Source organism: Tachypleus tridentatus, chromosome 9 (genome assembly GCF_004210375.1).
Source record: "Tachypleus tridentatus isolate NWPU-2018 chromosome 9, ASM421037v1, whole genome shotgun sequence".
Lineage (NCBI taxonomy): Eukaryota > Metazoa > Arthropoda > Merostomata > Xiphosura > Limulidae > Tachypleus > Tachypleus tridentatus.
The window spans coordinates 126,542,885-126,567,454 of record NC_134833.1 but is presented as its reverse complement, the minus strand read 5'-3'; the positions used below and the strand labels follow the sequence as shown (position 1 = coordinate 126,567,454).

The window sequence follows — 24,570 nt, the reverse complement described above, 5'->3', positions numbered from 1 at the left end:
GTTTATTACACTTGCAGTCATATCCCACATTTATTGTATACTTACCCATTAAATAGAATCTTAGAATACAAGCCACGTTATCATTACATTTGTGCTGTTTTTATTTAGCCACATATTTTGGAAACTTTGAGTGAGAAACTATATTATATTAAAACAATTTTTAACAAACAGTCTTCTAATGATGTGAAATACTGATCTGAGAAGAGATAATTTTAATTCATGTACAGAGTTTTACGAAGAAGCGATGTCTCTGGTGTACAGCCTGACTTGCAGCTATATTTCTCCAGACATGTGGAAAATGTTTGATGTTATATACCACAGTTTACAGAAAAATGGATTTGACTACTTCACTGGTATTTTTTTTTCATAACAGGACAAATGAAAAAAAATTAGTTGATTTTTAAGATTTTAAGGGAAACTGCTAAGTAAATTTCACTTTTGGATAAAAGGAAAGTAGTTACCATAATTCTTTGTTTATCATTCAGAAATTGTCTACCTTTATTTTATGTAATTTAGAACTTATTCTTTAAATAACTGTAGTATACTATAGTATATTCATTTGCTAGCATAATAGAAATGTATCATGAAAATGTTTAGATATTTACATATGTAGAAGGAAAGAAGTTATTTTCTTTTATTTAAACGTTCCTCGTCGGTTTCCTGAATAAGAAGCATCCATTTCAAAACTATGTTTAAACAGGTCAGATGCACAAAAGTCCATTACAGCATCAATGAAAGATTAGACATATGTAGACAAAACTGTATTGCAGCGATTCCAGATTTTTATCCATTTTTCTCATGAGAAAAGCCACTCATTTTGAAGTATGGCTAGACGTTTGAATTTTTATCACCTTCAAGTCCTTGTTTGTTTTGTTAGAGCAGCATTCTACTTAAAAAAAAAAAATATATATATATAATGGTATTGTGTTTTATATAAGTTGGATCAAGTAAATGTGAGTTTTTGGGCAGTGTATAAAGTTCAAGAAAACTTTATTTTTAATGCTTATAGTTTAGTAGTTTTTGTAATACCTTGTGATGTTATTATTTTCTTTAACATTTGTTGTATTGCTTAGATGTGATGCCAGCTATACACAACTTCATTAGTGTGGATACCCCTGCTTTTGTTAGCAACCAAAACTACCTTCTTGTCACATATGACATGTGCAAAACGGTTAGTGTTTCTGCCCATTTAGATTTTATGGGGAATTCTTTTCTAATCATCATAGGTAGTAAATGAGGTGTAAAAGTATTTATAACTTGTAACTGATAAGTTTTTGTTCTTATTTAGTTAACAACAGAAACCTAAAACACTAGATTGTTTTTCTTGTTGTTTTTTGGCAAAAATGTTTTTCATTAACCAGATATAAATAAATGTTAGAAAATCAAAAACCCCAACAAAAGATCATCTGAAGAACTAGGTCCTTTTATTTAGACATCCATTATGTTGAGTGACTCACTTTTCCAATTTGATAGCCAAAAAAAAAGTTCAAAGTCAAAAAATACTCCTATAACTTTGTTTTCTTTGCTATTTTATATGTACCAGAGTTCCAACTAACTGACACAGTAAAAAGTGAATCCCAAAACAGTCCAGAAAATATGTAATTCAGTTTTTAGTTAAACAAATTTAAAAGCTTGTTTTCCAAAATTCAAATAATTTTTTGAAATTTAAAACAATTTATACCTTGTTTATATGTAGAGCAAGAAACTAAAATAAATATCCATGTCCTTAAAGAGTTTAAGAATTATATCCTGCTGAGAGCCTCAGAAGGTATTTTTGGAGAAAGTGATAGAAATGTATGAAATTAGTATCACTGAACAAGTAGGCTTAGCAAATACAATTTTTGCTCAATCAAAAGAAAAAGGTTTAACATTGGTACTGTGCAGCAGGTTTCACATGGTGTAAAATGGGTAGTATATGTTGGCTACAATCTCAAACTGGAAGAGTGTACACAATTTATAAACGTACAGGTGTTGACTGGTGATTTTGGTGAAGATTCAGAGTGCCATGCTGCTAAACTATTGGAAGTAGTGATTCTTCAGTGTAGGGGTCAAGTAGATCAGGTATTTTTACATTTCAATATTTTCTCTAGTTCATAGTTTTTAGCATAAGAATGAGAAACGGGTCTTTCCCTTCCCTCTAGTCTTATGTATGATGTTTTAAAGAAATATATGAATATGCTTGCTTGCATGTTATATACGTATAAAGTTAAACCGTATTTACGATTATGTAAATATTGATCATTAATATTTATATACACATTTTCAGTATGATAAAAAAATATTTTTAATCTCTTCAAAATAAAATTTCTAGCCTGTATCCTGAAGTCATTTGGAGTTTTGTCTTTTCCTTTGGTGGAGGTTTGGATTGGGCAGTGCACCACATACTATAAATGAAAGGACATTTGTTTGTTGACTAGTACCTGTTTGTTTACATTCCAATGTTGCACAAATGGTAATTTACAATTTTAGTCAGTTGCCTTCCACAAAGGATATGATGTATTGATTCATGGAAGATTGGGCATAACTTTCATGGACAGAAATTTGAAGCCTTCAAAAGTTCCATTTATCCAAGTGGTGATTGAACAAAAAACGTTGATACCAGTAGAATTTCTGTATTTTGTCTGATAAAGTGTGAATATGCATTGGATCTTGATGGATAGAAACACAGTTATGATGTCATTTGGACTGTTATTTGACATTTTTTGCCTCACAAGTTGTGAAAGTGACATTTTTTATAATGTTAGATATTCTACATTGTCACTTTATCTGGATGTAGCTGAAAAATAATTGGTAACACTTATCTTTCACTTGGACTAACATTGTTATAGCATTATGCATTTTCAAGCATTATTCCACATTCTTATAAAATAGATAATTGTAGAATGATCATAGTAATGAATTATAACCTTTAGTTACAGTCTGCAATATTGTTATTATATTTTGCATAATATGTTATTAGGGATCTTGCAGCTAACTTTTGTAAAAAAAAAAACAGCTTAAGTTGTGATGTGTTTTTTCCTGTTATGAGGGAGGATAAAAATATCACTTCCATGAAATAGAGTAAAGTATGATCTAACACTATCTCCAGACTTCTGTTTTGTTATTGTGCTAAAAGTAGTATTAATTTCAGTGAATGTTTCACTTGATAAATAGCAGCAAGCTTTTAATTTCACACATTTTGAAAAGTAACCCAACCTTTTCTGACACCTTCACTTAAAATCAAATTGGTAAATTGTAAAACGTTCAGAAGTGTATGGGGAACACTTTTATTCTTAAATAATAAAAGAAGTTGGCTGCATTAAACCTTGAGTAGCAGTTGTTTCAGCTGATGCCATTTTACATAAGACATCTGAAGCTTCTAAGAACCCAGGTAGTTTTTAGGATCATCTACCTGCTTCTGATGGTTTCTCAATTTTCATTCATACCATTTTCATACTTTAAATTTACAAGTTTGGATTATTCTTTAGCAGTAGTTGTTAGTGCATATGTATCCATAAGACAATCTTTATCAACAAAGTTTATAGAATTTGTAATTTTTGGTTTAAAAATGGTAACACTTATGGCAAATGTTTAACTTGTAGAAATTTTCTGGTAACTTCATTGTTATGACACATTGTACTAGAAGATCAGTCTCAAAGGAAATACATAGAAACGTCAATTTCTTGTTTGATGATTAAAAACATTAAAAAACAGCTGATTAGTTCAGCATTTAATGTGCTATATTCTGTAATATTTTTTTTAAATTCACAATTACAAATTTATTAAACTAGTATTCAAATAAGTGACAAAAAATTAGATATTAATAATTTTATTTTGTAGTGCATTCCTTCATTTTTGGAGCTGGTTGTTAACAGACTTCTAAGGGAAATCAAAACACCAGAACTCAGAACCATGGGTTTGCAGGTAATCTGCCATTTTGAAATATTTTTTAGGGATTTAAATTCGTACTACATATAATATTGTTTCTAATTTAGTCATCAGGTCATTTATTTTATGCTTTTTTTATTTTCATTTCCTTTATGATATTTTTGATAATGGACAATTTTTTGAAGTGCCGAAATGTTATGAAAAGTTACCATGTGATTCTTGAATAGATAATTACTTTAACACGAAGAAAATATTGTTTAGAGTCCATAATAAATCCAAGCTGATAGTGATAATATGATGGTCAGTCCTGCTGTTCATTGTTAAAAGACTAGTCTAAGAGTTGGCAGGGGACTGATGTCTTTAGTCCTTAGGAATGGCTAGTGCAGATAGCCTTCTGGTAGCTTGGTTCAGAATTCAAAACAAACCAAAACCATGAAGATGAAGTAATAATAATTTATGTTACATCATTTCTAGATGTATCTCCCTTGGACCTCTGTATCTTCACATGATTGATAGACTTTGGAAAGCACATTTAGAAAAGAGACACAAATATGTCCTTGGTTTATTGTGAAAAGGCTGCCTGCAATAGAAAATGCTTTGCAGTGTAATAGTCCATAACCAAAACCATCATTAATGGAGAAAAAGAGCTGCAAGTTTTAAACAGTAGTTCATGTATAATTATTACAGACTGTGAACACCCCATTGCATATTGTAATATAAGTGGGTGTGTTATTACCATAGACTGTAAACACCTCTATATACTGTTTTATAATTAGGTATATTAGTACTGTGTGGTACCAGGTACAAGTTTTAATTGTAACATAATTTGTACCTGACATTATTTACCTTTTATCTTATCTGAAACAAAGATTATGGTATTACATTTTAAAAAGTACTTGTGGTAAACATAAAGATGTGATTAAATTTTGAAAACTACTTATGGTAAACTTAAAGATGTGTGTTTAAATGTTTTTGAACCCATTTCATGAGTTTGTTTATTATATAGGTTGTAATTTCAGCTCTGTACTACAATCCTTCTTTAGTCATTGAAACTTTAGAAAAGATTCAAGTGCCAAACACAGAAAAACCTATTACTGTTCACTTTATTGAACAATGGCTGCATGATATAAAGTACTTCATGGGGTAGGTATTAAGTTATGATGTGAGAATCAGTGCAATATTAAAAGTAGACCTTACCCAAAATATTCAACCCCTAATTAAAAAGCTAATAGAAAACAACATAAAAATGCTTAGTTTTATTAATTGTAATCTTTGTCGTTAGAATTTGTATTAGAATATATATTTTTAAATTAAGTGTAAAAAGATCTTTTTTTAAACAAATAGTCAGCATAAGTCTGCCACTATAAAGAGTAAACAATGCTGGCTTTAAAATAATAATAAGACTTGTGTGTGTACAAGAACACGTGTTCATTAGTGAATTTTGGTCCAACTATTTTACCTTTCAGTGTACATGACCGTAAGCTGTGTATACTTGGATTGTGCACTTTAATGAATTTGTCGAATCAGTGCCTACCCATTTTAAATCAGTATGCTTCTCACTTTGTTCCATCAGTGCTTCATTTGTTTGATGGTCTAAAAAAGGCATATGCAGGTAGGTTTTCTGATCTCAATAATTTTTGAACACGTAAAGCTTGTATTTGTTCAGTTTTGCTTCTTCTGAAAGTATTTAATTAATTATGTACATTGGCACTTTATTCATGGGTAATTTGAATGTTTGTAATTACTATCTGAATATTTTAAGCTCAGTGGTTTGTACACAGTTTCTGATATTCTAATTTTGTTGAAACTGTTTGTCTAGTTCGTGCAGAAGAAAAGGAATCTGATGAAAAAGATGATAGTGATCCAGGTTCGGTATTGTTGACTCTTGAAAACATGCTAGTTAAAAATTATGTTTAGGAATACTGGGAAAAAAATTTTAGTTTGTTAGATGTTAATTATAAGTACATTTTAAGGTGTATTTTTCCCAATAACTGTTATTTTTGAGCTATATGTTTCTCTTTGCCTCAATTTGTATTGTTATTTAAATCATTTTGCAATTGAAATAATTTAGACATACTTTCAAAACACATGCCCCATTTCTTTCAGTGTGTAGCCTCTTTTATTTGTTTTCTGAGACTTTATTTGGTCAACTAGCCAGACTGTCTTTTTGTGATTTTTTTTCTCTCTCTCTGTCTTACATCACAGTATGTGTGTAAGTGTTTATGCTTTGCTTATTATATTGGACTATATTTGTAATGAAAATCATTGTCATGGTTTTTATTAAGTATTTCAAAATTAAAGTTAGGTCTAAGTATTATAATTTTATAATTCCCAGCTATATACAACTACTTATTAATAGATAAGCTAAAAAAACCGATTGACAAGTTCTCTCTTGGAATAAGCCAAAATTGTGCTGGTAGTTTCTGTAAGCTAAACTTTATCTAATAGTGTGAAATAATAAGTTTTAGGATTTTAAAGGACTTAACCTATTTTTTTCATGATGGATTTTATTCTTGTTTATCAGTTATAATGATAAAAAATATTTACTGGTCATATAATTAAAGATGTTTTAGGAAGTGATGAAGATGATATTGAGGATAAAGGGATAGCACATCTACAAAAACTGGCACGAATAGCAAAAGCCAATTCTCCTTTTCTGATTACATCTGCAACAATAGAAGATGATGATGAAGATGGAGAGGAAACTGCCTTAGAAAGTTACACCACTGTCTTTGATGATGAGGATAATCCAGTAGATGAATATGTAGTCTTTAAAGAAGTCATGTTTAGTAAGTTAAGCTACAAGTTTGCTTCATTTTAAAAATTAACTTTTTAATGCTAGAAACATCCATTATGATTGGTTGAACCATCTGACAATAAATTGAGTCTTTGAAACTTTGACCTGCCAAAGTTTTAAACCTTACCAGAATGTCAGTATAGTTTTAGTAGTAAACTTTGTTTTTAACTGGACATTTTTACTGATATGAGTGAAATATCATGGCAAGTAAAAAATCAATAATTTATATATAATAGTACTATAATACTATAGTATTAAATCAGATGAATGTTGGGAACTTTGTATAATTATTTTATCAAGAATAAAAGCATTATTTATAAAACACAAGCTTTGCTCAGAATACACATTACAGTTTGAACCTATTCCTACATTTAGTGATGACAGGACAGCTGATTAATCTGAAGATGACTAAAGAAGGTCAAACGTTGTTCTCTGCTATATTAATAAAAGTGTTAATACCCATACCAGCTCTCCTGAGATAATTTATTCCTACATTTGTTGCAGAAGTGTACTGGCTGATGCACAGATATCACAAAATTTGAAATTGATATTTTTTGAGACCTAATTAAATTTGAATTTTCATATGAAAAATACTTTGCAAATTTCCACTTTACAAAATTAATAGGTTGAAACAATGCCCACTTTTTCATTTTAAAAGCCTAGCAGTGTCCTAAATTAACACTTCAAAACATATCCATTACAGTTTCAATTGTACAAAAATATCAAAGATTTGTATTTTTTTAGAAATGTATTATGTTTACCAAGCTATCCAGACATTTCTTTTTGGCAATCTTCCATGATGACAAAGTAATAACAAGAATTTATTATTTTTATGCATTATTTGAAAAAGATTTTACTATTCTGTGCTATAAACATTTATTGTAGCTAAACTATTCGTATTTTCTCTTAAGTCCAGCATAAAAGCCGAATTAGCAAATATGGTATCACAAGAAACAACTTCTCAGTAAGCCAGATTCTGAGAATGTTCAGTACAATACACACAGAAAATTCTTAATGTTTTACGTGTAAGAAGTAAGTATATAAAACAAGCCCTTTCCTTAATGATAAAAAATGTTACATGAAGTTCAATGGGAGTATTCATTACAACTTATCCTTGAATAATGGTTAATTTCATATTTAGCTTTGCTTAGTTAATATAAGCAGTGTATTGATAAAACATTTTATAAAAGTATTAATATATATTGTAAATGTTTATCAATTAGTTCATAAATTGGGAATAAAAATTGTACTGTTTATGGGTTTCACATATTTTTCACTAACAAGTTTGTTTCAACCACTTTAAAAATGTAACTTTTATTTGACTGATATTTATGAAATAGTTTTGGTTTTTTTTCAAATAAAGCAAAACCAGTACTGTGAATGTAATTTTCCTGGTATAATCTCCAGATCTAGAACATATGAATCCCCAGTGGTATGTTGCTTTGACAGCCGATCTTAGCACCCAACAGTGGAAAGCCTTACAGGATGTGTTTTCCCTTGCAGAACAAAGAAAAGCCATAGCAGGTAATATTGTCTTCTTTGGTGTAAGTGTTTTAACTATCAAATTTGCCACTTATTTACATATTTTGAACAACCAGTGAGGTCCACATATTGATTAATGTTATGTTTTTCTACCTACTAGAACACAGGGTAAAGAATTGCCAAAAAACTTTACCTTTGTAAAATACAGGAAATTCCAGCAGTTATTAGTGGAATTAATTGCAATACAAGATGGTGTCTTTCTTTAAAAAAATTAATGTGACTCATGTTATTAGGGATCCTGTAATTAACAAAGTTATTCACCTGTAATAAATTTGGTACATAAATAGCCTGAAAAATGTGCTTAAAAATCTGGGCTTTATGGACCTTTCTGGTGACCCTAGGATTACATGTTTTGTTTCTACAGTTTAATTTTGTTACATGTATATTTTATACTGGAATCAATATGTACAGTTGTTTTTCCAGTTTATTATTGTTAAAATTCTTATTGATGTTGCACTATAATCTGTGAATATCTTATTTCAAGTTATGGGAAGTAGTATTTTGAAAAATTATTTCTATATACAATGAAATCAAGTTACTACCATGATTGCTGTAATATTGATTCTCTGGTTTTTCTATCCTTTTATTTTGTAACAACTGTTATGTTCATACTTTTTTAAAAATTAGATCCTATGTAATTGATTTATATGTAACAACTTTCTAACCCTTTGATTATTTAAAAAAAAAAGTCAAACAGGATGCTGGGGGAAAAGGCCTAGTAGTTAGTATGCCAGGTTGTTGGTCATATATAGGATTCAGAAGAGTCAAATTACAATATATTGCTGATATGACTTCACACTTGAAATTGTGAGGACAATCTGAGATGGTCAGTTTCACTTAACAGTAACCACTTGTTTGGTGACACACTGCTAACTAGTTGCCCCTCCCTCTGGTTAACAGCTTTAAATTAGGGATACTTGTGCTCCAAACTAACAAGTTCATTTAGCTCGCATATGATATATATGCAGTTCAGATTGAAAATACAGAATATTTTTAACCACTATAATGAGATTTGTATAGTTGAATGTTGATACATGTTACTCGTTAGTTTAAATTGTTTTGCAAAACATATGTATAAAGTTTACATTGTAGTTACAAAACAAAAAGTACAGAAGATGTTTGATTTGGTGAGTTAACCATCTCCTATATTAATTTATGTTGTGTGTTTATTTATCAGTAAACTCCTCTCACAGTTTTGAAGCTAGCAGGACCAAACTTAACAAATGGGCTCCAGCTAGTCTGGGGATGCCATTATCAGTGAAGTATAGCCTATATCAAGGGACACTAAAATGTACCCAGAAGGTGACCCAGGCATGAAAGGAATCTAGAAGTAGGTTTACAGGGTCATTGAATCCAAATCTGGTATTTTGATTTGTGTTTCTGACCCCTACTGATTCTGGGGGAACAAAATTTGAAACTGTGTACATACCCCCATTCACAAGCTAGCAGGATAAAATGGTACATATATTCAGGTGTCATGGATGGGTACCCTGTCAGGGGTTTGTTTTTATGTATGGACTCCTCCCCCTTGGGATAACTTTAGAAATAATTAAAGATAACTGAGAAATGTATTCAATACAGTGGGGGCTCTATGAATCATAAAGGGAGGGACTCTTGAACCATGTGGTGGAGTGTATTTTGTTAGTTCATAGTACTGTCTCAAGTAAAAATGTTTGTCAGAAAATTGAATATCAGCCACACCAAGAATTATCAATATAAAATAGCAATGATTGGTGAACAAATGACTTTGAGCATGATGAAATGTGAAAATACGGCCAGGTGGTTTAGGCACTCAACTCGTAATCTGAGGGTTGCAGGCTCGAATCTCCGTCACATCAAACATGCTTGCCCTTTTAGCTGTGAGGACGTTATAAAGTTACGGTCAATCCCACTATTTGTTGGTAAACAAGTAGCCCAAGAGTTGGCAATGCCTTCCCTCTAGTCTTACAATGCTAAATTAGGGATGGCTAGCACATATAGCTCTCGTATAGCTTTGTGCAAAATTCGAAACAAACAATGTGAAAATACAAATAAATATTTAAAACTGTTGGAAGGAAAAGAGGTTAGCAATCAGCATTTTGATAAAATAGAATGTAATAGTAAAAATATACATGTATAAAGAAGAGCAGACAGACAGAGGAAACTAAAGAAACTTCTTGGTTAGCAGGAATCAACAGATGAGTGCATGGTGTTGCACATAAAATATGGAATATACCAAATTTAACAAATGGAACCAAGGGCTATATACAATCTAATTATGAAATTTTTTTTAAGTTGTTAGTTTTAATGCAACACAGATGTCTTCTAAGTATTATTCTAATAAGCAGTCAGTTTAACCTACACTAAGAAATAAAGTTCAATGGGTTTAGAAGTACAGGTGTGATGCCTAGTATAATTTGTACATGCTGGTTCTTGGATAGCATTTTATTGAAACAATCTAACTGCACATTAGACAGCCAGATCTACAGCAAAAACATTACAAACATCATTGAAGCTTGGTAATCTCAACATGTTGTGAATGAAATTTGTTCCCAAGTTGTTTCTTTTCCTGTAAAAGATCAAAGATAGGTAATACAAGATGAAGTGCATTATATTAAAATAGTCTTGAACTTGAATACACAGTTTGGCAAGTTACATGATAAATAAAGTTGATATAAAACTGTGCTGGAACAGAATATATCAGGATTACGTTTTTGTGTTATTTGTAATTTTTTATCTAGTACGATGCCACCAAAAACTTGTTGCTTTTAGGAAGGGTATGTAACAGCCCTTTATAACAAAACAGTCATGCACTTAGGTGATAAAGATATGGTTAGATCAGGGTCTTAAATTATCCAAGATAGGGATACCCCTTTTACTTAATGGCATTGGAAAACAAAGGATTATGGATCAACTGAGAAATCAGGACCATCCAAAAAAGAGATCTGCAACAAGTCTCATAATATAGCTATGGTAATCAAAGTATGTCATCTTTTAACACCTGAGAATCCACAAACACAGATCAGTGGCCAAAGCTGTTTGCAAGTCCCAGGCAACATACATAGTCAAGAAGGCTGTCAATCTAGAAACGTTTATCAGTTATTTGTACTATTCCACACAAAGCTATACTTTACATATCATCAGATGTAGACCTGTGTACTTCTGTTCAATTATTCTTTTAAACAAAAGTTGGAAAATTGTCATAATTGTATACTAGATGGTTTATGGAAACAAGCAGAGAAAAGTTGTGTGAGTTGGCCACGACAGCCTTTTGTGATGAGAATTATTCTGAGAGGCTTTCTTCAAGATTAAAGAATATTGGGTAGAATACTAAAAGATTTGGCAATAAGGACATTAATGAAGTAGTGAAGTGACTCCAAACATCATTTTAACCCTATTGCCACAGGTGTCCTTTTGTAGTGCAATAACACAAGGTTTTAACGTCTTACATTCAACATGTTATTAAACTATTTTTGTTTGTTATACTAACTGCTATAGCATAAAATCTTAGCTAATAATCCATATCTTAATAATATACAAATTTTAAGTTCTTATTTCCATGAAGCAATATTTTAAAATTCTGAATTTCCCTTGGATGGCTACATAAAATTGGCACTAATTTTATCAACTCTTCACAAAATGTACAAAATTCAGTGTAAATTACTTACTATAAAACCTTCTTTGCTCACAAAAATCTTAATTTTTATAGCCTTTAATTTTGTTTGGTTACAGAAGTATAAAATAGAAAATCAGACCCCAACTGTGACATCCTCTCTTTCAGGATTTGTTAATAGTTCTCTCCTATGTTTAATTATATATTACATATAACCAACAGATAGCCAAGGTTTTCATCTATCAAATGATGTATTGTATAATTTGGTGTTCTGAGCAGATAATTGTCAATTTCTCTAAGGGTACAAGCTCCATTCCCACAGCAAAGCTAACGAAAGGCTTGGATGAATTTGTAATGGTTCATTGCATAGTTAAAAAGCCAGGAAAAGTTTGGAAGTTAGAGGAAATAGTATACTTACATATTATTAGTCTATGTGACATTGGTGCATTATTTAATTAAACATATTTAGCATTTTATTTGTTGTTTTTCATATTTATTCTTTATTAATTATTATAAAAGTAACTAAAATGTAAAATATATTAGCTTTTTCAGTTAGTTAAGATCAGATTAAGTAAAATAAATAATATAAAAATGTTTCATGAAACACACATACAAACAGGTTGTAGATAAAATAATTTGATAGTGTAACATGAGCTATATATTCCCTGAATGATTTAGAACTTGTAACAGCTCAGATAGTAGTTACAGTTCAAAGGGCAGTAAAACAATAAAATTGAATTATAAATAAATTTATACTGTTACAAGTTTGAAGCTTCTTAGGATAAATGAATGTAGTTTCATTTTACGATTTTAAGTCATTTTAGAAAGAAAAAGTAATTTTGATTTGTTGGGTTAGGGGGTTACAAGATTGATCAAATTGACCAACCACTTATACAGAAAATAATAGATAAAATAGTTTTACTTAAAAAAAAAACATTTTAAATGTATTTAGGAGGTTTTAGTGATTATACAAATGAACTCAGATTTTAAAGATGAATAAAAGTATTTTTAATATTAACATGGAAATCACTTTGTACACACAGGCTATTCAAAACAAATGATTGATAAATTCACAGACAAATCTTTATTTTAGTTCATTAAAAATACTTAATGTGGAAATCATTTAGCATATGGACTATTCACAACAAATGCTCTATATTCACAGACAAATATTTATTTTAGTTTATTAAAGGTCTTCACTAAAAACATTTTTTTTGTTATATGAAAGACTAATATGATTAACTGAAAAACAAAAACTGCCAAATCTTAAGATATACACGCTGTAATGAAGGTTAGAAGGATTAAATCTCTAAAGACTTTAAACAAGTAGGTTATGTTTATAACCTATAGGTTACACAATTGAGAAAGTTAATATAACATATACTTAAGTCTATATCTTTATAGAGTCCAGTTATAAAACTTGATTTTGGTTTGAATCTGGTTTTGGCTTTAATGTTTTTTGATAGTGTTTATATAATTTGAAAATGTTAATTAATAAACCAGAGGGTGCCACCTTAGCATCAATGAGGGTTCAGGTTCTCACAATGGCAATATCTGAACTTCTAAAAGTAATAGGATAACAATTTTAATGTCTAGACATAGTATAGGGGGTCTGAGAACTTAGCTTTGATAGTAAAAATTCACTGTTATCAATAGTATTAGGTTGAATCTATCAAAATTAAGCAAAGTGCCCAGTTATGATATTTCACTTAGTTCACATTCTTACCTAACCACACAAAACTGAATATGCTTTTTTTAAAAGTATTTCTAAAATAAAATCTCCATTACTGTTGACACTGTCAATACTCACTCTTCCTTCAGTAGTTTATCCATGCTTGTGCATGAATTCTCAGAACTTGACAAAACATTGAATTACTGAACAAAACCTTAGAACGTATCACAGAAAAGTTACATGAATCTTGAATAAAAACAAAACGTGTTCAGCTATGCTTTTAAAAAAATCATTTTGCTGTTACAGCATTCAATGAAAATTATGATTTAAACATTTTGCACTTGGTAAAGCTTTTATGTTTTAAGAACACATGTAGAAATTAACATGCTTCCATAAATGTCATATTTAGTAGACTTTAAACCAATACACAGTTATGTTTATTTGTTTTTCTCCTCCTTTTCTTTTTATTCATACCTGAACATCTGTTTTCCATAATAAGATTATTCTTCTAGTAGAGCATACATAAATTTGATAAAATATATAGTTTTGGTATTTCAAGACTTGGTCTAAAACTAAGGATTACTAAATTCTATTGGAAGTTATTTAAAAAACCTTTATCAACAGCATTTTATATATTTAGGACAAATTCATAACCAATCGAATGAGTATATCTTGGAAAGAGCTATGTAGAGCTGATGATGAAAAAAAAAAAAAGGCCCAGTTAAGCTTAACAATGACACATTCATTTTTCAAAAAAAAAAAAAAAATGTGTTTTAACTACTACTAAAACTACCACGAAGGATTTCTTGAACTTATGCCCCAAATTTAACTGTAGGATGAAGTATATGGGTCTCTGTCTGAATGTACATGTTAATTCATATAATATAGTAAGCATAATGCATATCCAGTGATACACTGCACTATAACATATATATATATATGCACATATGTTACTACTACAGGCAAAACCAGTCATCATTCATAGCAATAATTTTACTGTTTTATATTGTAGGCCAATAAATACCTTAAAGCTATCCTATAATTTAAGAAAATTATCAATGGAACAAAAAATTTTCAATATCATAAGAAACATCATGTCAATTTGGTCCACCATAAAACAGAAATTACTATAGCATGTTTGATAGAATGTGAGAACATATCACAGGTAAACAGGTTTTGTTATGGTGCAAAAATGGTGAGCATTTCCAGTGAAGAGGATAACTTATTAAAATCTTATCTGATGTAATAATGTCTTTTCTCATGTAGTTCTTTCTAAAGAGCAATCTCTTACACACGTTAATGAATAATACAGTGGACAGTAGTGAAAAATGGAGAAACTGCAAAGTACTTCCAAATAATTTTACCACTAGTAGCAAATATGCTCTCTAGGCACCTCTGAATCTTGTTGACACTATTGAAATTTGTGCAACTTGGAAGTCATTTTGAAAGGCAACAGGATTTGTACTTTCTTGTTATGGCTGCTAGGCCGATAGATGTCTGATATGCAGTATGAGGTGTGGCTCTGAAGATATCTAAGAATTTCATGCTAAATTCAAAGGCACTTGCTGAATAGTTGAAATGTGCCTATTTTCAGACATGCATTTAGAAGACAGGTCTTAAAAATCCTCCTGAATACAATTGGCTATGGGATGAATTCTCAAGTTCATCTATCAGTGAAAATGTCATCAGGTTCTGCAGATCATATGCTGTTAATGGGGCACACAGCAAGATTTGTATGTGTGGTAAAGCAGCTGTCTTTGTAGCACATGTCACAACTCCAACAATTGCTGTTACAAGCAAAGTTAGTCAAATGTTGCATTGATAAGCACATGATGATGACATTGAAATGTAAATGTCTGGCATCATGTCATGAATGCTGTAAATGTAACATATTCAATGTCATTGTGGGTTATCTTGTGATTTCTAGATATAGCACCCATTATTCTTGAATTTTAACTATATAAGCATTGTATAGTATTTTATTGTTTATCTGTTGACCAATGTGACAACTATTATTTTGTTGCTCTTAAAATTTTTCTATGGTATGACAGATTGGTATTGTTTCTTGTGAAATGGAAAAAAGTTTTGTTCTGTTTATAGTTTTCTTGAATTACAGAATAGCATTGAAATATTTATTACCTACAATATAACATGGAAAGTTGACAAATGTTAGCCAGAGTAACAATCTGTGTGAAAATGTAAACTTTTTTATTCCATACACAAATGTAGTTTATCACTGTATACATATACAACACTATTGTGAATGAACATTTAGTTTATCTTTTGTGACTTAGTCAAATTCAGGCTGAAGATATCTATACAACTCTGTCATAAGTCATTTTAGTAAAATACCATTTTCAATTATAAATAATATTGCACATTCCATCACTTTTAGAATGCTCTTTTGCAGTTTTGGAATTTATTTTTAATATCTTAAAATCCTCAATGGCACCTTCCAGATCTATAATTGGCATCCTCAAATTATTTAAGAAACATTAAGAACATAACACATGCCAAAACAAGGTTCAGTCTCCTACTGCTGGATGATTGTATTTATACTTAATTTTCCATGTGGGAAGACAAATATCAGTTCTTTGGATGGATTTAGCTCTTGGTAATATAGTTAAGGTATTTTCAGTTTGATATGCACTTAAACAAAATGCTCAATGCTATTAATAAGAGTTCAAAAGTACAGAAAGCCAACATATATAGAAAACTCTTAAGGCATGAAAATAATTTGGAGGAAGAATGACAAATTATATGTACAGATCCTTTATAATGTTTATTAACTCTCATTTTTATTCTGTTAGTTTTAATTAAGCATTTCTTTATGATGTACACTCTTAAATATAACTTAATTTTGTCAATTTTTTTCTTTGTAAAAAGTTTCTTTGCCATTTTCAAACAAATGTTCCATATTATAATCTAAAAACAAAGTAAATATATAAGAAATATTTAATTAGAATATTGATTCAAAACAAAGTAAATTTGAATGTGGAACTTTCATACACATATTATAGTACTGAAAAAGTGTTTATAATACTAAATGGTCTATGAAGAGTGTCATCTGGATATATATTTTTTTAATATTGAATTTAAAAGCAAAAGTTAGTGATATCATTAATATCCATCCAGAATAGTCTTTCTTAAAGGGTAGTCCAAAATTAACGTTTCTGACACACAATGCCAAAACCACACCCAAAAACAGGTGTTTTGCTCCATCAAAGTAGTCTGGTAACAGAAACCTTTGAAAACCACTGCTTTGGGTGAAATATCCTGATCAGTATTTTAAAAATTGTTTTTATAATAAATTAATTTTTACATTTCAAGCATTTGTTGCTTGCACACACAACAATTAGATATTAAGGTAATAACCTGCTTTAAAGAGAAAATATAATTATTAAACCCTTAAAAGCACTTGTGATAATAAGTAATAGGAGTCATAAAAAAATATTGGGCATATAAGAGTTTGTTTGTAAAAGTTCAGCGTATTTTCCTCATTTTAATTATATTTTAAAATAATTTTTGTAGTAATTTACTAATTTCTTAAATTGATTAAAGAAATTACTTTTCAGATTCCAAAAGAACTGAAATGAGTGAAGGTTACGTGTTTCACAATCAGACGATTCCTACTTCATTTAGTTTTGGTGATGCTTCACTTTCATAGCCTCTTTTTTAATACATAAGAGCATGATGGCAAATTTATAAAAGCTTACGTCTATAGACCAAAGAAAGTAAAAATAATTTTTACATATTTATATACTAAAGTAACTAAACATATATTCTATATGTCAATCAATTTCCATTTTTTGTTTCCTTTTCAAGTTTTGATTTTTAACAATATTGAAAAGCAAAATCTGTATCATTTCAATTAACTTTTAATATTTAAAAAGATAGCAAATCTGGGTAAATGAACAAATATTTCAATGACTTCAAAACACAAAAGGTTAAGACATAGTCTAATGTCTTCCTTTGTGGTTACTGTTCCTAATGACACTAGACTGTATGAAAATGTTTTTCCATCTAGTTTTAATTTCTAATATAGTGTGCCTTTCACTTCTTTTACTGCTGTAACTGTAAAATGTGAAAGTTAATGAAAATGTTTAGTTTCTTGCTCGTAATCAAATTATTTAAGTGTATAATCAGCTTTAGCAAATGTTTCATTGTTGACAAAGATATACACGTAAATTTTCAGTTTTTTTCTCATGCTACACTTGTAAGTGTAGAACTGTGTATATGGTTTATTGAGATTACTGTGTTCTTAACGTCTTTGAAGGTAAAAGTAACCAAAGAACCTTAATGCTCAAAGTTAAGTGCTTTACAAAGTTGTGTAGTCTTTGAAAATCAGATTCCATGTATCACTTTCTAAACAAGTTGATATACATTTTGTGCATTCTATAAAATTTTTTAAACTTATAATACAAATGTCTCCAGGCCTACTATTTAGAGGAGACTGACAAAATTTTCTTGCAAAAGAACTATTTAACTTATATTTTTGTATGATAATATTTATGTTGGTGTAATTAATTATCGGCTGTCAGTTTTAGTTAATTGTTATCCAAGTTGCAACTCTTTCAGTACTGCATCAGAAGTTAATACCCATACAAATACCAGGCAGCATAAGATTAAAATGTGTTAAATACACCAGATTTGCTCTAATTTTTGCAGTCTTTCAATAGCTGAAACTGTATTGAGTTTCTGTATACTAAATATTTGTTACTTTTAACATTAAGCCACTCAGTTTGTCTTCAATATCTTTTTAGTGTTCTATGTGAGATTGTATTGCATTTAACTGAAATTAAATATCTGAAAATAATTCTTATGGAACAAAGATTTATAAATAATATAACAAAAAAATTAAATTCTATTAAATTTTAAATTTACATCATTCAGCTTTTTCAAAAGTGATTGTATAAAAAAATTTCTTTTTGTAGATTTGAGATTTCTTTTGTACTGCTTTGAAGTAATAAAATTTAAAACTGCAATGATTTCTTAGGATTTCAAATTTCGTAACATAATTGCATCAAGAGCTCTAAAACATTAACATAGCTGTTTCTTTGCCTGATTAAAATTTAAAACATTACCGTGTGCTATGTTGCTTATGCAAGTGGGTGTGTACAAATAGTAAAAAAAAGGGGGCTTTGGTTTTAAAATAGGAAGTGAGGAACTTACTGGTATCCACTAGTTTCATCATGACATGAAAGTAAAAAAATTTCAGTACAAACCCTTGCAAAGTATTTTGTGATAAGCTGAGCCAGTAGAGAAAAAAAGGAAACAGATGTCGATCAAAACTGATAATCATCAAAGATGCTGAGATTAGAATAACCTATAGGCCAGTGCAGTTGATCTAATAGGACTTCCTCTTTTTGACATGTTTTAATATTTTTAAGTACAGTAAACTAGGATCATTTTAAATCCTAAACTGTTCTACAAGAAAATAGATCCCATAAACAAAGTAATGAAACCTTTAAAGTTACAGAATTTGTTTCTGAAAATAAGAGGTAACCTCATGAACTTTATTAAAAACTAAACATTTTCAGGTGGGAGTTGCATGTTAAACATTCCCTTAAAAAGAAAAAGGATGAGTCAACCCTCTCACTGATGTTAATACTGTTATGCATTACAACCTAGTCAATAGAACTGAAAAGAACACAGGATGGTTAAATACAACTGGTACCTGGCTTTGATACACTAATAAATTTAACTCATTATTCAGAATAGTAGTTATAATTCAAGTGATAATTGTATAACTCAGTGATAATTCAGATCAACAAAATACACTATTTACTGTTTGGAAGGATAACTTATGATGACAGAAGATGGCCTTGCTGCTGATATTAAAATTATAACATGGAAATCAAAGTATTATTAGAAATATTAAAAATTCAGCAACAAAACATTTGTTCACTGCCACCATCTAACTGAAAAACTACAAATTAACCTGTACAAGTATAAAAAAATGTTTCTGAGTACAAAACTACTGCTATCAGAAAAAATCTAGAATAAAACTTAGATTCTAATGCTTGAGTAAAGCCAGTGCCTATTACCTCACACACTACCTTATTTTGCAAAATGATTTATCCTGAAAGAATAGAATTCCTGTTTGCTCATTAATATTTTAGTGATGGGAGGATAAGTAAAGGGGTTGTCGAACATAAATTTAGTACCATAAACCTGAAGTAAAGATGTAGTGTAGGATTACATAGCCTTGACCCAAATAAGTAAAATTTATCTCGAAAGTAAAAATATCGGTTCAATTTTAAACTAAATTAAGAAATAAAAATACATTCTCTACTTTTGGTGCCTGTATATTCAGAACATAGGCTAACAACATTAAGTTATTTTGTTTTTAAGCAACATAACAAAGACCATTGTCAGAACAGTGTTACCAAAACACACTGGCTTGTCTATATATTAGAATTTGTTAATCTGATTTCTTCTAACCATTCTAACATGATTATATCAGAAATTCATATCTTAATATTGATTGGCTCCTAATGGAATTAATTAACCAATGTTTTTTTTTTTCCTGGCTTTATGTTGGTCAAGTTTATTTTGCAAAATTTATTTATTATTAGAGATGAAATGTAGGGTGAGGGAGGTAGTACTTGCCCTGTCATTTTTGATGGGTTATATGTTAATACATTTTACAGTACAGACTGGAAAACACTACAGGAGAGCATGCAAGCTTTGAAATCAAATAAGTTAAAGGAAATATTCAGTTCCACATGAAAATAACCACTTCTGTTTTCCACTATTCCTGTCCAGCTAGAGCTAATTGTAGTTAAACCCTGTTCACTTTAATAGGTTAACAATTTAACTTTACGTCTAATAATTCATGACAAACACAATTAAATGAACAAGTTGTACTTTTTTTATTTTGAGAAAACAATATTTACTTGAGTAACCTTACCTTAAGTAATAGTGGTTACAACTGCAGGTGGTTCATTCTTCCAAGAATTTAATTTTTTTAGTAACCAACTTCGAGTTAATTACAAAATCTGTGAAGTAGATGTATAAATTGATAAAATCACCTTCTGTGCTTGCATTTTAAAATGAACATAAATTTTGGAATGTATATATTACTAAATGAATGCAAAGTGTAACGTTTAACCAAATCTACTTTTTAACATTTATTTACAAGCTTCTGGCTTTTTTTTGGAAGAATGAGTGATCATGCAGTGAGATACTATATTAGGATGGTACAAGGCCAGGAGCATAAACTGAAGATTACAACCCTATAACCTGAAGAAAGTTTCTTCATCATTTAACTGGATTAATTGGACTGATAGATTATTTAGGCAGAGTATTCATGATGAAACTTTGTAGAATGGACTGATACCACTAAAACACTGTACAAAAAAACACACACACCTGAAAACAAGACAAATATTAAAAACATTTTTTTTTTGGTTTCTTTCAATTTTTATAATTGTTGTCAAGAAGCATAAACTGCCAGATGTTTTATTTGTAACAAGTCACACAAAATGTGAAAAACATGTATATATGTTACTGTAGAATACAGCAATTTCTTCAAAGATAATTTTAATTATCCATTAGGTTCAGTTTTGGCACAGAGGTTCTTGAACTCTTGCTCATCAAAAACACAGAAAATATCAATCAGACTAGCCAGATAAAACATTTGTCTTGGGCAAGTGTAAATACACTGTTGGAACTAGAGAAATCCTTTGTTGGAAACACCTGATTGTTGAAGCATAAAGGGCAAGTATATCTGAAGACAATTAAGAATTTTGAGAGATAAAATTATCCAATAAAACACCCATTTCTTATACTATTATCTTAATTGCATAACTAAGATAACTAATTTTGAAAGGCAGTTTGTTGATTTTTCATGTTAACTTACAATAAGGTTGCTGTTAACATGTGAATGATGTTTTTAATTATGATAAGTTATCTATTAATTTCCTAATTAATCAGCTACTTACGACAAAAGTTAATTATAATAAAAAATTATAAAAATGCATATCTAAAGTAAAATTTACCAAAACTACATGAAGGGAAGTGATTTATAAATTGTCATAATGTCACACCATGTCTACTACAGACCTGAAGATCATTAACTGAAAATGAAAAAAGCAACACTCATCTACCATATTTCTAGTATGGGATTGATTTATGTCTTGAAGGAAAACAATACATAACTGGACATTTAGCTGGTACGATAAAATTACACCTAAAAATTAAAGTGGTAAAGTTAACCAAAGTGGAAAACTGTGTAAGGGTGGAGTTTGTGAGATAGGTGATTTTTTCACCTTTGCTTTGTTTTGAGGTTACAGTGGTGCATCCTAAGTCACTTCTGGGTGGTTAATAAGGGAACAAAGGCAACACAATCCTATTTAGAAAAATCTTAAATTTGTATTGCTATTGTTACATACAAGAACTTTGTAAACTAATCTTTTTGCACTCTGTCCTCCCACATATCTATTAAACAGATTATATCTTTTACAAGTAATTGTTAGTATTCTTACGAGGTGTTAAAATGTGCAACTCAGTCCAATGTACATGCCTTTCATCATGCACAGAGTGCCATTCAACATGGTATTGTGTGTATGATGTCAGTTAACATTTCATGTTACCCTCTACTGGACAGTGAGTGAAGGGATTATGCAAGTACAACATGCAAACTGTGCAATGGACAAAAGTATTTTAATTCTTTATATGAACACCACTTTGCATCTTAATAAACTGGAATCATGATCAACATTACTTCTCTAATACAGGGTTGGACCATCTCACTGACCCCAACCACATTCAATTAACTACACAATTCCATGTAAATTCTTAATTTCTATTTCACACTATAAACAGTGAACTTGATTTTTCTTTAGGAGCTGTCCCTTCTTTAGCAGCTGACTCTTATGGACTTTGCAGGGTGATTTGTAAAACAGCTCTTTGGCCTTTCACTTGGACTAACTAGCTGTTGCAGAGATTGCAAAAGATATTTTATATTACCTGATATTAAAGCTGCCTTCATCTTTCTGTGCTCTTATTTAATGTTTCAAGGACTTGGAGGCTGTTCTGATGTTTTTAGTATTAGATTAACATGATCAGATAGATGTTCACATTCTACAAATGGCTTTACAGTTTTTAACCCTCAAAATGCCTCTTGCAAGTGCAAAGAGAAAGCTGTACCAAGCAGCCTAATGATAGGATGAATAATTTTCAGAAGCTAATCAACCATGGACTAACTACTTTGTGGCAGTTGTAAATAAAAGTGGCACAAACCTGGATGAGACTGAGTTTCCAATCATAGAACATAAAAGAAATGAAACTTGGACCAACTCTATTGCAGGAGTTCCCCCATATGTTATTCACATTCCAGTAAATATTGAAAAACAAAACAATAATATATTATGTTAAAGCTACATCATCTTTAGACAAAACAATAAACACTAACAATGGGCATTATTATGGCCAGTTATTTAGCCAGCAGCCACTACACAAAACCTCACATTCTGAGCACATGTATAACTTACCCCAACAGAAGTATTACTAGCCTTATGTTTTAAGTTCAGTTGGTATGTATCTGAAGTTGAACATGTTTGAGTTATGGCAACTCTATTAAATATCCACTGTCGCTCATAATTTTGAACTTTTGGTAACAGAAAAGGTAATTGGCTAGCAGTACATAGTGCCACACCTTTGACTATCAAAGGTAGTTGCCCTTTTAGCCAGAAATACACTATAATGTCATAGTCAATTCTACAATTCACCGATTTAAAAAAAAAAAAAAATCAGCCCAAGAGTTGGCAGAGGGTGTTGCCAGCCAGTTACTTTCCCCTGGTCATCAATTAATATCCAGAGACAGTGGCAGATAGCCTTAATAGCTTTGCCACAAACAAAAAACAAATATAACATCCCCCTCAACTGAAAAGACAAGATGTAGTGTGGAAATGAGAACTGTACCCGAGACCAAAGAACCACAAAGCATGAACAAAAATCTATTCATCTCTTTGTGCACTTAAAAGCTGTAACAACCACAAGACAATAGTGGCAAGTTTATCATGCATGTTTCTAAAATAAGGCAAGGAGGAAAAGTGGTGCCTTACCTGAATTTGCTGAATATATGGAAAAACATTATCCCTACCAGCATTCTATAACATTAAATAGCACAATCAGTATGCTGCTTTATGTATTTAAATAGTTAACATCTAGTTTATTAGATCCTACTCCACTCAGTAAACACAATAATACTCTGATTGCTCTTCCAGGTTGTTGATACATTTAAATCAACTGTAAAAAGCCTCTATATATATGATGTATGGGTAATTTACACTCATGGAAAATACATTTTGTGAGTAAACTTCATGTAAAAACATAAATGCAAGTTGACTTTCTTCAAACAGTTTCATAATTTAACATCAAGAATAATACCCACACACTGCACAACAACTGTAGCACCAGAAGTTGAACTTCCAGTGAAAAGAAGGATGGAAACACAATAATTAGAAAAGAGGCAGCCTGAAGGTTATCCATTATGATTATTTTTGGAAGCACTCTGGCTGGAGAACAGCAAACTTTAAATTCAGAAAACATTTCATTAAAAGCAAGTGAATCTAAGGTTTCTGTCAAGACCACTTAAGATTACCCACCAGGGATGAAGCCACCAGTAAGTTCTCCCAGCCATCTACTGGGAGTGAACTCTCCCAGTGACAAGACAAGAAGTGTTAGTAAAAGGTCATTCCATCTTAGATTCTTAAGTCCTGCAAAAGAAACCCACCAATAGAATTTAGCATATGAACAGTAAATTAGTAAAGAAAGATTTTTTATTTTTCCCATACAAATATTCTTATGTTTATATTCACACAGATGAACCTTATTAAATATGTCAAAGTTACCATTATAATTATGAAAGTTTAAGTTCAATGTACCATTGTTATCTTTGTATAGTAGTACAGTTCAAGAAATATTACACTCCAGGAAGGGGCTATGTTTTTATTGTTCTAGGTTAGAGGGAGTTTTAAATGTTGCTAACAACAAGAATTTCATGAAGGTGTAGGAAATGATTTAAATGACATAAAACTCAAGTGGGGTTGAAAGAGTTTGATGATGGATTATTTAGTTAGTTAGTTTAGTACT

At 30.4% G+C, this 24,570-nt stretch overlaps 1 pseudogene across 1 annotated transcript in view; it reads left to right on the top strand.

Moving 5' to 3' along the window:
• The window catches only part of LOC143226310 (importin-7-like), a 48,345-nt pseudogene extending 29,890 nt beyond the window's left edge, over positions 1-18,455 (top strand). The window contains exons 14-23 of the transcript XR_013014543.1: positions 228-353; positions 1,074-1,171; positions 1,969-2,061; positions 3,820-3,903; positions 4,874-5,010; positions 5,334-5,479; positions 5,687-5,734; positions 6,432-6,656; positions 8,072-8,188; positions 17,046-18,455. The product of XR_013014543.1 is annotated as an importin-7-like (transcript). The remainder of the gene's footprint in view (positions 1-227; positions 354-1,073; positions 1,172-1,968; positions 2,062-3,819; positions 3,904-4,873; positions 5,011-5,333; positions 5,480-5,686; positions 5,735-6,431; positions 6,657-8,071; positions 8,189-17,045) is intronic.
• The last annotated feature ends 6,115 nt before the right edge of the window (positions 18,456-24,570 follow it).